We start from the raw sequence: 16935 nt of genomic DNA on the forward strand, positions 1-16935 counted from the left end.
AGCGTGAGGTGGGGAGGAGGTGCGGCGTGTAGAGTGTGTATGCCGGTGGGTCTGGCAGCGGCAAGCGTGAGTCGGGGATGAGGTGCGTTGCGTGGCGTGTGTGGAGCCGTGAACAGGGCCAACTAATTGAAAGCCGATTAATCGATGATTGACATTTTCAATCATTGATGTAGTCGATTAGTTGTTGCAGCCCTACATTCATCCCCGATTTTCAGGGACAGTCCGCGGATTGAGGAGACCATCCCCTGACAAATTATGTCCCTGGGAACATAAATAAAACTTTTTTTATAATACTCACCTGATTCCTGGATCCACCAACAAGCGCAGCCTCCCGTATCCCACGCTGTTAGAAGCTGCATACAGCGCATGCTGGTTACTACTTAAACCGACGTGCTGTGTGCAGCTTCTAAAAAGATACTCTATTAGCGTAGCGGGGAAGTCGGCTGCGCATTTTGCATCGCTACGCTAATAGGGTATCTTCTCAGAAGCTGCACACAGCGCACCGCTTTAAGTAGTAACCAGCACGCGCTGTATGCAGCTTCTAACAGCGTGGGAGACGGGAGGCTGCGCTTGTTGGTGGGATCAGGTGAGTATTAAAAAAAAAAGTTTTATTTTATGTTAAAAAAATGTGTCACATTACCTTAGCCTGGTGGTCAGTGGGGGGCTCCCTGGACCCTGGTTGTGGAGGGGTCTGCCCTGGCCGCAGTGGCTCCCTCCCTCCGCCGCCTGTCTGCCACTTGCACCCGGCCGGCCAGCCCGCATCAGACGCGGCTCTGTCATCGGGCGGCCGCTCGCTCCTCCGAAGCCCCATCGGGCGGCAAGTTCTGCCAGTGGACAGGAGCCAGTTCACCTACCAGCATGTTTTTGAGCGAAAACCCATGGTAGCACAGGGAGAACATGCAAGCGCCATGCAGATAGTGCCATGGCTGAACCTGGATTCAGACCTAAGTGCTGCAAGAAGATCTGACCACCGAGCCACTGTTCCTTTGACCCTGAAAAAGACTTTCTAATAATTTACTTTCTTGACTGAAAGTGATGGCAGATCTTTCTAGAGACACTGGCAGAAATAAAATAAAAAAGTCTATGGGTGAGTAAAATTAACAGGGCTATTCACTAAAGGTTGAAGAGTTTGGAGAAGGCAGGAGAAGAGAACAATCTAGGCCAACATAGCTGATTTGGAAAAATTCCCCAATTCAGCTCACTTTCCAGTTCAGCAATTTTGTCCTAGATTGTTCACTTCTCCGGCCTTCTCCAAACTCTTCACCCTTTCATGAATAACCTTGAAAGTATTTATTTCCCCAACATTTGAGCAAAAATCAGGACATTTCAAATACATTTGCCAATTTGGCAAAATGCATTGAAGTCACTGGGTAAGGCAAACATATTTTTCTTTGTGGGTACAAATGGCTTACAAAGTGGCCCCTAATAGAGACACTGACAAATAAAAACAAAACACTGACTAGGGTGAGTAAAATTGAGAGCTTTTATATCCCAACAGTTTAAGGCCCCGTTCACATTGAGCGATTTATGGCGCGGTAATTCCCGCGATATCGCTCTCCAATGCTTCTCAATGGGGCAAAGGGTCCTTCTGTCGCGGGTCGTGTGTCGCTACAGCAGTACCCTTTTTGGAGCGGATTTAGCCACGATTCAAGCTTGCTCAATGCAAGCATTTGCGCGATATCGCGCGACAAATCGCGCGATATCCCGCAAAATGCAAATCGCGTGACAAACGCGCGATTTGCGAACCGCACAATGTGAACAAGGCCTAAGCTAAAATCACGAGATTTCAGCAAAATTTTGCCAATTTGGCAAAATGCACTGAAGTCACTGGGGAAAGCAAAAACATTTTTATGGGTAGAAAGGGCAGCTCTCCAGTATCCTGGGCCGGTTTTTGTGCCAAAAAAATGGCTTCTTATTATTTTACCTAGGGTTGCACAGATACCAAGTACAGTACTCGGTACAAGAAAGAGTACATGTACTGATACTTTTGAGCTAAAAGACTAGACTAAAGAAAAATTCAAAAATTAGGAGGCAGCTGTCATTTGTAAGGAGCACACGGAGCTCCTGGGATTTGTACATCTCTGTTGTAATGTATGATTTTGTTTTTATAAATACAAATAAAGTGATGCACAGATACCAGTTTTGTGAGTACAAGTACTGGTACTTGCCGAGTACTTGCAAGTACGAGTACTGATACATTTTTGTTTATTGTCATGTGACAGTTTTTCTAAAACAATACAGACTAATGATTTCAGGACAGTGGTGGAGTGCCAGAGCCAGGTCCCAGCTGCAACCGCTGCAACCCTGGTAGTACTCATGAAAATGCCAAGTATCTGCACTGGTACTCGAAAAGTATCTGTGCATCCCTAATTTTACCTCTTTTTTTCCATAGAAAGCAAAAAGTAAAATAACAGTTAGCATTGCAAAAATAAAAGCCAGAAGGACAAAAAGGATAAACAAACAAATACAAAAAAAAAAGAAATAAAATAAATGATACAAGCAAAATACAGCTCCCCTGTTTCTGTTCTTCTCTAAAGCAAACAAAGGCTCTGTCACTTCAGTGTTCAGTCCAAAACTAACAGGGTTATTCACAAAAGGGTGAAGAGTTTGAAGAAGGCAGGGGAAGTGAACAATCTAGGACAAAATAGCTGAAGTGGAAAGTGAGCTGAATTGGTGAATTCTCCCAAATCGGCTATGTTGTCCTAGATTGTTCACTTCTCCTGCCTTCTCCAAACTCTTCACCCTTTTGTGAATAACCCTGTTAAATAAAAAGTTTTGCCAGGAGCTGGGCTTTAAGGCAATCTGAAGGTAAGAGGAGCCTGTATGATTCTTCTAGCTCACTTTTTTGTACAATGTCGGCCTGGTCTCTGGAGCTCCGTTGTGTTCAGGTAGTTAATGCATTATTGTATACATTGGTGACTGTAATGGCTTAGAACTGAGGATGGAGCTTAGAAGTGGCTTATTGCATTTTACAATCTGTGACCTTGATAATACTTATGTAAAACCATACATGTAACTGTCAAGCTGGTCAATAACCTAATCCAGCCATCAATACTGTACATTTTCTTGTTTATTAATACGTGATTAAAAATGTATATGATGAAAAGATATTGACTGCAACAGAATTGTGCAACAAGAGCAATTACGGTTCCAAAGTCTAATCACTACATAAGCCGTTTAAAGCACTCCTTGTCGATAGTCTATTTGTCATCCTGGTTTTATATTAAAACGTGTTTGAATTTTTTGTTTGCCTTATAATACAAATTCAATGCTTATGCAAAATCGGGAACGTCTCACCTTAAATCTGATGACCGGTGTGATTTGTCCTTAAAGATCATTTCAAGATGAGACAAAATAACAAACTTAAAGTAGATGTAAACCCTAACCGGATGATATTAGGTATCCTGAAGCCCCTGTGCATCATAAACAATTAATGTTTTTCAGTAAAACAATGTTTTTTTATCCTTTGTTGCACCAGATCAGTGCTGCCGATCTCATGCAGCTTCTTTGAAGCCACTTCTTGTCTACATGTACTCCAATGATGGGTGTAAGACATTTCTCAGAGCAGGTTTTCTGATGCTGACAACAGTGGACCATGGTTTCATAATGTGTATTAAAACGGCCACTTGTATTCTCCATCAAAAGCCAGGGTGACAAGAGCACAGTTGGGAGTGTTGTCACCTTGATTTGATCCAATGTCATCAGTGCTGTAAGGCAAATACATTGATCAGCCATAACATTATGGCCACCCACCAAATACTGAGTAGGTCCCCCTTTTACTGCCAAAACAGGCCTGACCCATTGAAGCATGAACTCAACTAGACCTCTGAAGGTATGCTGTGATATATGGCACCATTTGAGTTAACAGACTCCACTCTTCTCTGAACAAGATTTTGGAGTGTTTGTTTTAGAATGTGTGCCCATTCAGCCAAAAAAGTATTTATAAGGTCCAATTTATCCCAAAAAGTGGTGATCCAATTTATCCCAAAGGTGTTCAGTACAGTTGAGGTCAGGGCTCTTTGCAGCCCACTCAAGCTTCTCCACACCAAACTTTTTAAACTATGTCTTTATGGCGCTGGCTTTGTACACAGGGGCACGTTCATGCTTTAGGGTCTTCCACAAACTGTTGTCACAAGGTTAGGAGTGCATAATTGTCTAAAATTACCTTCTATGTAAGATTAACAGTACCCTTCACTAGAAACACCTGAACTTAAATCATTTGAAATGGGTGTCCACATGCTTTTGGCCATATAGATAGGTGTGATCAGGTTTCCAAAGTTTTGCCCATGTAGGAAGTATGATGGCCAGGTGTCCAAACCTTTGGCTACTTGGGTAGGTGTGCCAGTCAGGTGTCCAAACTTTTAGCCATATAGGTAGGTGTGGTGATTAGGTAAAACGTACACACCACAAGCGCCAGCACTGTATTGTGTATAAAATCAATGTGATGCACTCTCAAGGCAGCTCCTGCTGGTTTAGGGCAACCACAGAACCAGAAAACAAAACAAACAGAGCGCCTCCATCGTGTAAAATGTTTTAATATAACCATATAAAAGCAGCTAAAATGGTACTCACAAACAGAGGATCTTTAGCAGGCATAGAAGATCGTATGTAACAGGCTCAGCCGACCAGCTGCATATCCTTCCTGGTTTACGCGTTTCAGAGGACACGCCTCCTTCCTCAGAACCATTGCAGCTGGTCGGCTGAGCCTGTTACATACAATTTTTTATGCCTGCTAACTATCCTCTGTTTGTGAGTACCATTTTAGCTGCTTTTATATGGTTATATTAAAACATTTAACACGATGGAGGCGCTCCCTTTGTTTTGTATTCTAGTGATAATTAGGTGTTCAAATGTTTGGCAATATAGGTAGGTGTGATAGTTAGATGCCCTCATACTTTAGGCCATATAGGTAGGTGTGATGGTCAGGTGCCCACAAACTTTTGGCAATATAGGTAGGTGTCATGTACAGGTACCCACAAACTTTAGGCCATATTAGGTAGGTGTGATGGTCAGGTGTCCAAACCATTGTCTACATAGGTAGGTGTGATAGTCAGGTGTCCAACATTTTGGCCAAATGCAGTAGTTGTGATGGTCAAGTGTCCTAACCTTTGGGCTATATGGGTAGGTGTGATAGTCAGGTGTCCAAATGCTTGGCCGTATAGGTAGGTATGATGATCAGGTGCTCAAACCTTTGGCCATGTAGGTAGGTGTGATGGTCAGGTGCCCAAAAACTTTAGGCCATATAGATAGGTGTGATAGTTAGATGCCCTCAAACTTTAGGCTATATAGGTAGTTGTGATGTTCAGGTACCTACAAATGTCATATAGGTAGGTGTGATGGTCAGGTGTCCAAACCATTGTCCACATAGGTAGGTGTGATGGTCAGGTGTCTAAAACGTTGGCCATATAAAATAGATGTGATGTTCCGGTGCCCACAAACCTCTGCCCACCTACTTTGCGTTATGAAAAGAGTTTCATAAGCACAAGCTGTATGCTGGTCTGTTTTGTTTTAGCATCAGTGGCATAATAACACAAACTGCTGACTGTCTCTGAGCAGAAATACTGAGGTATGCATCTTAACAAATAGCTAATCAAATGCAGAAGCAGCTAAATCCAGCCAAGCCTTGTCTCTCCTCTTCATTTCAGGTGTGCTGCAATTCGATGTCACATTAATTTATGATCCGGCCATTGCCTTCCCAGAGAAAACCTTAACCAGGACTGTAGCAGTAGGGATGTCAAAGCGAATTTCCCAATGAAAGCTTACATATTAAAGACTAAGAGGAACGCTTATTGTGCATGCGTCTGACATCAAGTACTGCAAGATTATTCCAGTTCTCAGATGGGCGAACAAAGTGCACACAAGAGAGAGAGAGAGAGAGAGAGAGAGTGGGCACCAGAAATATGGTTTACAGTTTTTGTTTTGAACACTGACAGGTCTGAACCCTGTTAAAGGGGACTTTTATGTAACCCACCATTGTACTTACTGTATGTAGCATGAGCCGGCTGGTGTTTGGAAAAAGACCAAAGCTACAATGTATCTAAGTGACCTGTGTTTAGGTTAGTTTAGATTACAGAGCAGCACCTTGTAGGGGAATAGAGAAAGTTTAGCGTTAGGTTAAAGCTGAAGTTTAACCAGTTTATGTTTTGCCTTACCTGTTTCCTCCTTTCCCCCGTCATCAACATGCCAATAACATTTTCAAATTAAACATTTTCTTTTTCATTGCATACCTTATTTTACATCTACTTTGAGCTGTGGAAGTCCTAGCGTGTTAGGTAGTAATGCCAAAATCAATCACTGAATTTAAAAAAAGACTGGATGACTTTATTTGGAATAGAACGTTTACAATGACTAAGGATAGTTTGGCAGTGATTGGATTGATAGGGATTGATAGGACTATCTTGTGGAGTCAGGAGGGATTTATTGACCACAGCTGTCTGTCTTCCTCCGTGCAAAAACTACCGGGGGTTTGTGCAAGGTTGAAATTGATGAATACGTAGATTTTGGTACCAGGAACTCGAGCTCAGCATTGGAAGGGTGGACCTTTGATACAGAGGATATTGGCACGAGAAAGGAGTGTGCCAACAAGGGGTTAATAATACACAAAGGAGGGTTATCAGAGGATTCATGTTAGGGTTACAACTTACAAGGAGGTTTAGTGTTAGGGTTGCAGGGAGGGTTAATTTCAGCGTTACAGGAAGGGTGAATGTCAGGGTTACAGGGAGAGTTAACGTGAGGGTTATAGGAAGGGTCAATATCAGGCTTACAGGAAGTGTTAATGTCAGGGTTATAGGAAGGGTTAGGGTTACAGGGAAGATTAATGTAAGAGTTACATAGTGGGTTAGTGTTAGGGATACAGGATGGGGTTGTATTAAGGTTACAGGGAGGGTTAGTGTTATGACTAAATGGAAGGTTAGTGTGAGGTTTACAGTGTGGGATAGTCACAGTGTTAGGGATATAGGAGTGTAAATGTTAGGGTTATAGAGGGGGTTAGTGTTATGGCTACAGAGGGAGTTAGTGATAGGGTAAGAGGGAAGATTAGTGTGATGGTTACAGGAAAGGTTAGTATGATGGTTACAGGGAGCATTAGTGTTAGGCCCGGTACACACCTGGGCGTTTTGTAGCGCGTTTCTACGCTCTGCAAAACGCTCAAACACCGAAATCCCATTATTTCCTATGGGTATGGTTCACACCTGGTCGTTTTACAGGCCGTATGAACGCGCTACAAAACGCCCTACGCCCAAAGAAGTACAGGAGCTTCTTTGGGGCGTTTTTGTTGCGCGTTTCCATTGGGATTCAGCCAAGTAGCCCCCCGAAATGCGCGTTTGTCTCACTTTTTTTTACCACGAATCGCGCGACAAACACGCATATTCGATACGCCTAGGTGTGAACCCAGCCTTAGGTTTAGTACTACAGGAATGGTTAGTGTTTCAGAAATGCATTATTGTTAGGGTTGCAAGGGAAGGGTAAGTGTAAGGGTTAGTGTTAGGCATACATAAAAGGTTAGTGTTAGGGTTTGAAGAAGAGTTAGTATTAGCGTTACAGGGAGGGTTAGTGTTATGGCTTCATGGAATGTTAGTGTGAGGGTTAGTGGGTGGGTTAGTGTTAGGGTTACAAGGAGAGTAATTTTTAGAATTATAGGAAGGATAAGTATAGATAAGTGTGATGGTTACAAGAAAAGTTAGTATGATGGTTACAGGAAGGGTTAGTATTAGGGGAAAAGAGATGAATATTGTTCGGGTTACAAGATAAGGGAAGGTTAGTTCTAAGGTCACAGTGCTAGACAGTGTGAAAAGTAAAGGGAGAATTAGTGCTAATTAGACATGTGCACCAGCAAAAAATGTGTTTAGTTTCGTTTCGATTCGGATTTTCGTTATTTCGTTTTTCGGATTCGGATCCGCAATTGAATTCGTTGTGGGATTCGGACGTAATTCGTTAGCGGTAGTAGTTTTTCGGATTCAGGTCCGCAATTGAATTCGTTGTGGGATTCGGACGTAATTCGTTAGCGGTAGTAGTTTTTCGGATTCGGACAAAACTCGTTAGCGGTATGGTAAGGGTTAAGATTATAGGAAGGGTCAGTGTTAGGTTTACAGGGAGGGGGCTACAGGGAGGGTCAGTGTGATGGTTTAGGTTAGGATTACAGGAAGGGTCAGTTTGATGGCTAGGGTTAAGATTACAGGAAGGCTCAGTGTTGGGGTTCAGTGAGGAAGCTCCATCACTCCATCCACACACCAAGTGGCACCCCTCCTAAAGTGGCATCCAGGGCACATGCCCCCCCCCCCCCCCCCGGCTGGGGTAGAGAACAGGGAAGGTTAGCGTTGAATAACCACACAGGTCCAGCGCTTTCACCATTCAAATAAATGGGCTACCTAAACGCAATGCATGTTAACGGGTATCCCGAACACAACGCAATGGTGTGAATTGACCCTAAAAGTAATAAAACTGTGTCACCCCAAAATATCAGAATACACAAACCGCAAGCTTACTTCCAATACAAAATATTAATACGAACCGGTATCTCAGTTATGAGATGCGTCTCTCTGTCCCCGCTGCAACTTTCTGGAACTTTACCCCAACATGTTGCAGCCCCCCCTGCTGATGAAAGGAACAATTACTGATAAGCCCCTTTGTTTTTTTAATGCATTGTGTTTCCAATTAAGATTTTCTCTCAAGCTCTCATAATTTGTATATTAAAATAAAAACGCCATTGTGTGATGTCATTTCCCAAAGCTGAGAAAGCTTTTATGCATTTTCTTGCTCCATCTAAAGTCCCCGAGATCTGAAAAGAGAAGGAATTTTTGCAATTAGCTTCCCCGATCAGATTAAAAAAATGTATGCCCCTGCACCTATTTTATTTACAGGACGGCAATCTTTTCTGGGTCAAAGTGTTAATTAAAAGTTTGCAAAAGTTGCTTAGTTACCATAAAGTCCCAGATGCAATTAACATAGGAGCCAAATGTTTTTTCTTTTTTTTTTTCTCCTTGTGTACATCTGTTAACCTGTTCCGTTCTGGAACAAAAACAGGGAAGGAAATGAAAGGGTTAAATAAAACAGAGACGCAGTGTAGTGAAACTCCGCAATAATATGACAGCCAACGCAACCAAAACAGAAAAGTGTTGAGACAATGTAATAATAAACATATTTGTATCACACGGCTACCATAAGAAGAGGATAACCTTTTGATATGTCTGAGCTTTCTATAAATTAATCAATCCTGATTGATTGATTGATTGTGAAGTAAGTGAATTACCCCGGTATGAATATTAAAGGATTGTTCGTAAAGCTGACCCCCAGGCATCCCATTCACACCAGGGCGGTTGCGGATCAGCGTGGTTACCATGCCCAAAACCACGCTGAGGGTTCCATTGAAACCTGTCTAGAAACCGCTCTGATCAGCGCGGCAAAAATAGTGAACGGAGCAGTTCGGGCAGGGGCGGTTCGGAACGCGCAGACCCGTTCGGTCGCATGAGCGGTCCCCATACCAATGTATGGGATCATTCTTGTCGGCGGATCCGTGAGGCCGAACCACCCCGGTGTGAACGGGGTCTTAAAGATACACATTATGCAGCTCTGTGTTCATCAACAAATCATTTCAGTGACGTGCCCTGCCTTCTGTGATGGGTGAGGTAGCTCCGCCACATCCCAACGAAGCCCCACCTCATCCCAACGAAGCCCCGCCCCATCCAATTAAAGCCCCACCCCCAGCTCGGTAAAGAAGCTATGTGGGGAGGAAGAAGGGAGGAGATGGGGAGGAGCCTCCCTGACCCTCACTTGCTCGTCACTGGTGAGTCAACAAGATCGATGTCCTCACTGTTTTTATTTTTTTATTGGACAGCTTGGACCAATGGCGCTTTGCCATTGGCCCAAGCCATCCACAGAGCTCACGCCTCTAACACAGAGTAGAGGCTGTGACAGCTCTGGCCTCACCAAGTTAGGTAACACAAGCAGTGGGGAAGCCCGCTACTATGTAACATAGCTACCAGTCAAAAGCTGTTTGCAGCGCCGCCTGTAATTAACAGGCAGCACTCCGTCCATGACAGGTTACACAGCGGGGAGGATTTTGCCTGCTGTGTAACCTGCTACAAGCTGATATGAATGGAGGAAAAGCTGTCAGCTTCAGACTTGAAACTGACACCTTTTTTCTTCATAATACTAGGTGAGGCTCTGCCTTCCCTGGCTGCACGTCCCTGCATCATTTAATGTATTTTTCTAAACAAGAATCTGAATTTGACCTGGTATCAGTCTCTTACACTTCCTGTCCAGCAGAGCTCAGGCTGAGAGAGGGAGAAGCAGCACAAGAAGCCAATCAGCTGTGCTGCAGTGGTCATGTGTTAAAAAGGAGTATGCTGATAGGATGAGAGAGCAGAGCAATAGGGAGATTAACTCACCAGTGTGCTGCTTCTCATTTAACTGTCTAGTCACAGGCTGGGGGAGGGACTAAACCTGAAAGTGTTACTTAAAGTAGAACTGAAGCCATTTTTTTTTTGCATTGGATAGCGTAAGGGAGGATTATAACCCCCTCAGCTTTTTTTGCAATCTATTGGGAAATGTTCTCTTCACTTCCTGTCCAATAGACCCAACAGGAAATGAGAGTAAATCCCTCCAAAGAGAGGGACTAGTGTCCCCATTGGAAAACTTCCTGTTCTGATGACAACTCAAAATTTGAGCTAGCCCCTTAGTTCATGGGTTAAGTGCTCATTTTGTCTAGGGGGTCTTGGATAAGCAGATTTACTTACCTAATCCTTGGTTCCTCCGGGCTGTTAGACCGGGGCCTGTGGCCTCTGATATCATCACGTCTAATAAAGGTCCATTGACTTGCATTAGAACAGAGGACGCCAAGAAACATTCCACAGCCGGAGCATAGGGGAAGAGAGGTTATTGCTGACCACTGATGTCATCACGTCTTATAAAGGTCCATTGCCATGCATTAGATGTGAGGACGCCGAGGGACATTCCATAGCTGGAGCGGAGGTGAGCACTGACTGCCGCAGGACCAGGATCAGGTGAGTAAAACTACTTTATTGGAGCCTCCCTAGACAAAATGAGCGCTTAACCCTTGCAGTGCTAGCCCCACTGCAAGGGTAAGGTTTTTTCCTACCCAGAGTTTTTCTATAAGGGCCGATTCACACCATCTGCATTGGAGCTGAGTGGGCCCCTGTTTCCAGCACAGCCCCAATGCAAGAGAAGGCAATTTGCCTCATCAAGGATGGTGCCCACTCACACATGTTGCAGCATGTCTTAATATTTTTGAATGCAGCAGGATGGGATGCGGCACAACCTCTTTGCACCCCAATGTGCTCGTAGAACTGAATGATATGTCACTATGTGATGCACTGGGATCAGCACTTCGGCACTGTGATGGGCACCACACACCAGATGCTGTGTGATTAGCCATTATTACCAAAATTACCATCCTTGCCTTGCTCTGTACTTCTGTTGGACTGTAGCACTGAATCAGGAAAGCAGGAAATAAGCCCACTTTCTGGTAGGCTCTGAATACCTTCAGGGGAATTGATCATAACTGGAGCAGACCAAATCTGGAGCAGCTGTGCATGGCAACCAATCATCTTCTCTCTTTCATTTTCAAATCTCAGCTGAACAAACTGAAGAGAGAAGCTGATTGGTTGCCATGGGAAACTTATCTCAATTCTGTCTGTTCCCGTTTTGATACATTTCCCACCTTGTATGGTTTTAGGCCTCATTCACACAGCTAAGTGTCGGCCTGTACACGTGTGATTGTACGCAGCAGCCTGTTCTTCTTTGTGGGAGTACGCGGCCGTACGCCCACCCGAGCTGCACATCCGTGCGAGTGTCCATACTCGTACGCGGACAGGATGGATCCTGTCTGCGTCCGAGCATGGACACCCGCAACCACACGGATGTGCAGTTCGGGTGGGCGTACGGCCGCGTACTCCCACAAAGAAGAAAAGGCTGCTGCGTACAATGACATGCAGCACCTGTCCTTCCTGGGAATGGCCTGATACGTATGTTCACGCCACACGGATATGTACAGGCCGGCTCGTAGTTGTGTGAATGAGGCCTTAGAGACAGCGCTGAGTCAAACATTCAGCTCTAGCCACAGCGATAACAATAAGCCACCCATTTTTATGTTTTGGTTGCACAATATTTTCCACTTTCTAATCGTCGTAGACACAGCCGATTATTTCCAACATGACATTGGAATAAAAGAGAATAAAAGAAAATAAGCAACCGCACTGACTTGGGATGACAATAATGATGCTTCAGTGCAGAGACAGATGCGGCACAACAAACCGTCTCACATTACTGCAGATTTATACGACACAAAAGGCTCCTGATTAAACTCTGTCAATTCCGCATTACCAATTGTATTGTTTTACCCCCTCCTATCCTGTAGGATGTACGGTGTGAATAATGGGCCCTTTTTGCTAATAGTTTATGATCCATGAGATTAGAAATGTCTATAGAATCAGGAAAGAGAGAGAGAAAGAAAGAGAGAAAGACTAAAACCATAGTGTAGGAGAGCATGCCATCCATCCTGGTCTGCCCAGCCGCCCTGTCTCTGGACTCACGGCATTGTCCTCTCAGAACGCTATATTCTAAGAGTTAAAGGCCCAGTAGAACAAAGTGTTACAATTTGATAGCTGTATGAGGTTAATATCTGTGATGACAGTATTCACAAAATCAGGCATCCCAACCTGAACAAAATCATTTCAGGGAGGTGCCCTTCTCATTTCAGGGAGGTGCCCTTTCGCCCATCCCCCCCATCAATCATTTTTATGAAACTCTAAGTGCATATACTTTGTGACAATTAATATATACAAAATGTTCACTCCAATTTATATATGGTCCATGTAGAAATAATCCCAAGAATGATGTGATCCAAAATAAACGTTATGAAATCCTTGGGTTCACTTGACTGATGGATTCGTCGATTTCGTCCCTCTGTTAAAACCCCAATAAACACACAGACTGCGCAACATGGATTTTAAAGGCCACAGCAGCTCTTTTATTAAACAAACCAACTTTAACAATAACCAAAAGTAATAAACCAAATCATATACAAATAAATACTCTAAAGCAGGGCTCAAAATTTCAAGTCCTGAGCTACTAGCCAAGCCTTAAGAGTCACTAGCAACCAGTTGCCCCACCTAACCCTTACCCTGCCCCGGCCATAACTCCGCCCCTAAACACCTTCTGTGCTTCAACCCTCTTAAATAATCTTATGATAATTCTTATCTTATGATAGTTGCCGCTTGTAAACGGCAGATTAGGGATTCCTGCTGCAGGAAAACGCAAGTTCCTGACACAGGAATCTCTAATCACACCTGAAATATACTGTAGGTGTGAATGGGGCCTAATATACACATACACTAAAGGTGTCCATACACCTGCTGATTATCGTACGATAATCACGGGTGATCCCGCGATCGTACGATAATCGGCAGGTGTATGGGCAGCGTGCGACCACTTCTACTGTAAGGTCGTACGACTTTCGTCTTCCAAGCACGCTGGAAAACCTGCCGGAAATCGTACGAATTTTGGCGGGTAGGTGGCGTGGTCGGAAGACGAATGCCGCACGGGCCGGTGTGTGCAGGTGCACACTGCCCACTTAGCACTGCAATCATCGGAAGCCCTCCCCTCAGCGTAGGAGATTTTAATGACCTTACAACCATCGGATAACGAAAGTCGTGCGATGGTTGTAAGGTGTATGGGCAGCTTAAAGCACAATAATACACTTCTCAACGTTATACCCCCTCCCCCCCCAGGACAAATATAATAATAAAATTCCCCCCGCACACAAAAAATAATACGTCCCCCCCACACACATAAAATAATTTACTGCCACCTTATTAACCCAAAAAAAGCTCGCGGGCCGGAGTTGGTCCGCGAGCCGGTACTTGGAGACCCAAATTTCCACCGCCCTCACCTTATTTTTACTGGAAATTTTGAGCCCTGCTCTAAAAGACTGTTGGATCTGAGAAGGGGTCTTTGGGTGCCCAACAGCCCAAATAAAGCCTCTCCTAAAAACTCCTCCCATGTCCCCAGTCGCACCCCAACCAGCTCGAGGACAGTTACTGATCACAGGTTCCCAGGGGCCAGGTCCCCCCCTACAAATACTGGCACCAACCGGGGGAAGCACTCATACCAGCTGATGGCCCCCCATTTGTGTAATTGACTCCAATTTTCAGACCCCCAAACCTGCCAAGCTGCCGTGACATAAAAAGAACCTTGCAACCAGCAGAAACCACAAAATTCAGGGAGGGCGGGTGGGACAACCTGCTTAGTCTGTCAATTTTCCAGAAAGAAGGCCCTTGCAGTTCCAACCAATGCGGCTCCTCCCGGACACCTGACCCCAACGTCAAATCAGGTAAGAACAGCTAATTCACATTTATTTTTTAACCCCTTTAACCTGAACTGTTCAGTCTCTCTGGGTCTGTCTTTCTTTATATTACATCAGTGAGTGAAATAATGATTGCATATAAAGCTCCACAATCTCTCATGACTTCTGTGCTTCAATTCCTCACCAGGGATCCACCTCCAGGTGAGCAAGCACTAGCACACTCACCAGATAATTGTGACCACCTAGTGGTCTATAAACGCTCTGCACACCTCCCTGGTGCCCGATGTCTCCCTCTCTACTGAATCACCTCTCCACTGAATCACCAACAGTTGAAAATGATGAGTCTCCTCGGCGTCTCTCCCAAATCTCTCTTATCCGCTCAAAATAGAAAACCAAGATCGCACATAGTGTAAAACTGCTAGGTGATAGTTTATTCATAAAAATCAGATGCTGCACTGTATTATGGTTGCTTTCTAAGGGTGGATTGGTGACAGGTCCACTTTGGTGACAGGTCCACCTTTATAACTCCCCCTGACCTAACGTTCCACAAGACAGGTATATATTTCTGTACCGGCCATATCGTGAGATTCTACGAGGAGGGAAAATAAAAAGGAAAACCTCTTTAGACTGCAGGTTTACAGACACATAGGATGCTTATCAGCTGACAAGACTCCACATCCTGGAGCATCCTAAAAAATCAATGCGTTCAGGAGACAGGCAACTGTCATTGCGAGGGCATTCCAAAAACTGCCAATACTTATAAGCCTATTAACAAACATCGGTGTGAAGGGGCTTGGAGTGAGCTTCTTGACATAACTGAGATAGACTTGTTTCCAAGCCAGACACTGCCGACCGGACAACAATTTAACCCTGAAGGAAGCGCAGAGCAAAGTTTCTCCAAGATTCTGACCAATGGCAGATAGGACAAAGTCAGACAGAGTGGGAATCGTATGAAGCCAGCGCTCCAAAGTACAAGTTCCATCATCTACTGAATTCTACATAGTCCTTATGGAACTTCAGAAAATCATCAAACTTGTCCTTTTGACCGATGGCTTTTTTCTATCTCTGGAGTTCACGGTACCACAGTTGGCCACGTTTAATGTCAATGGCGTAATAGGAGTCAGAGCGGCACAGACTGTATACAGACACCAGAGCAGGCAAATCCACATGGAATACATGGCTAAGAGTGCTTGTCCATGCAGCAGCTCACTAAATCATTTTCTTCCCCAAGTCTGTTGGTGTAAGGATTGATGACACAACATATTACTAAATTATGGGACCTCAAAGCTGAACTACAAGCAAACAAAATTCACTTCAATATATTCCTTCAAAAGCCACAAAGGATACACTGTGTTTTTTTTTTTTTTTTTTAGGCCTCTGGGTGCCCCCTTATTTAAAGGGGTGCCGGTACCACGATGCAAATAAGCCCCCTTGCCCCCCACAACCAGCGGGTCGGGGTTGTGGGGAAGAGGCCCTTGTCCCCATCGGCATGGGGACACACTGTGTTTGAACTTGGGTCTGGTATGAATTGGGGGGAACCTCACGCTTTTTTTTTTCATCTTCTGCAAACTAAAAAAAAAAAAAATGCGATTTTTTTTTCCCTAATGTCATTTTGCTGCAACTAAATTTCGTCCGTAAACGGAATTTTGACAGGACTACCGCTAACAAATTTTGTCCGAATTCCGAAACAAATTTAATTTCGGACCCGAATCCGAAAAACTAAATAATGCAAAATCAGAAACTAAACTAAACAAATTTTTTGCTGGTGCACATGTCTACGCAAAGCTCACCAAGATTCAAGGAAGAATAGACATTTGCTTAGGAGGGAAAGGATAGAACCCCCATTTTATTTCTGTGTCCCAATGAGGGGGGTTTCCCTTCACTTCTATATCTGGAGATCACAGCTCCTTATAGCTTTCTGCTATTTAGCCAGAAATATAAAGGGTCAGTCCACCCAAAAGGAGTTGTAGAGTTAAACCAACCCATGACGATTTCTCAAATCTCTCAGGGATATAAGAGATGTCTCCGATAAGTTCCCAGCTCTGCACTCCTGCTGTGCCCATGCTCATTATGAAGGGCTTTTATCCTTTCTGGATAAAAGATGTAATAGGAGGATGGGAACACCAAGAACTTCAGGGTGGACAGGACCTGCCAGGAGTAATGGCAGGGAGAACTTATTCATAAAACTGGAGCAGACAGTACTTTGTGGCGGATGCGGTGGGACGGGTGGCTATGTTAGAGCCGTGGCGTCAGTGGCTCTCTGTCCCACCCAGCCCACTGACGTCACTGGTTGCCAGCCAGGAGCTCATCGGGACCCCAGTCAGAGCTTCCCACTCTCTAGCCCGGCAACTGATGATGTCAGTGAGCTGAGCAGGAAGCCTGACAGAGCTTCACAGGTTGCTAAAAGCTTTGCCCCCACTTCCTGTCCATGAGTTGACCAGGACATCAATGTTCACTGTACTTCCTGCCTCTCCTGTCACTGCACGTGATTGTCTTTCCCCTTACAAGTCTGCTGTTACTGACTAATGGCTTATCCTGTAATCTCAGCAGTTCCATTGCACAGGCATAAAATACACTTCTTGATATAGAGAGCCACTAGAGCATAGGTAGCCAAA

The sequence above is a fragment of the Nanorana parkeri genome, unplaced genomic scaffold (assembly GCF_000935625.1).
Source record: "Nanorana parkeri isolate BGI_ZX_2015 unplaced genomic scaffold, ASM93562v1 scaffold1, whole genome shotgun sequence".
NCBI classification, from domain to species: domain Eukaryota; kingdom Metazoa; phylum Chordata; class Amphibia; order Anura; family Dicroglossidae; genus Nanorana; species Nanorana parkeri.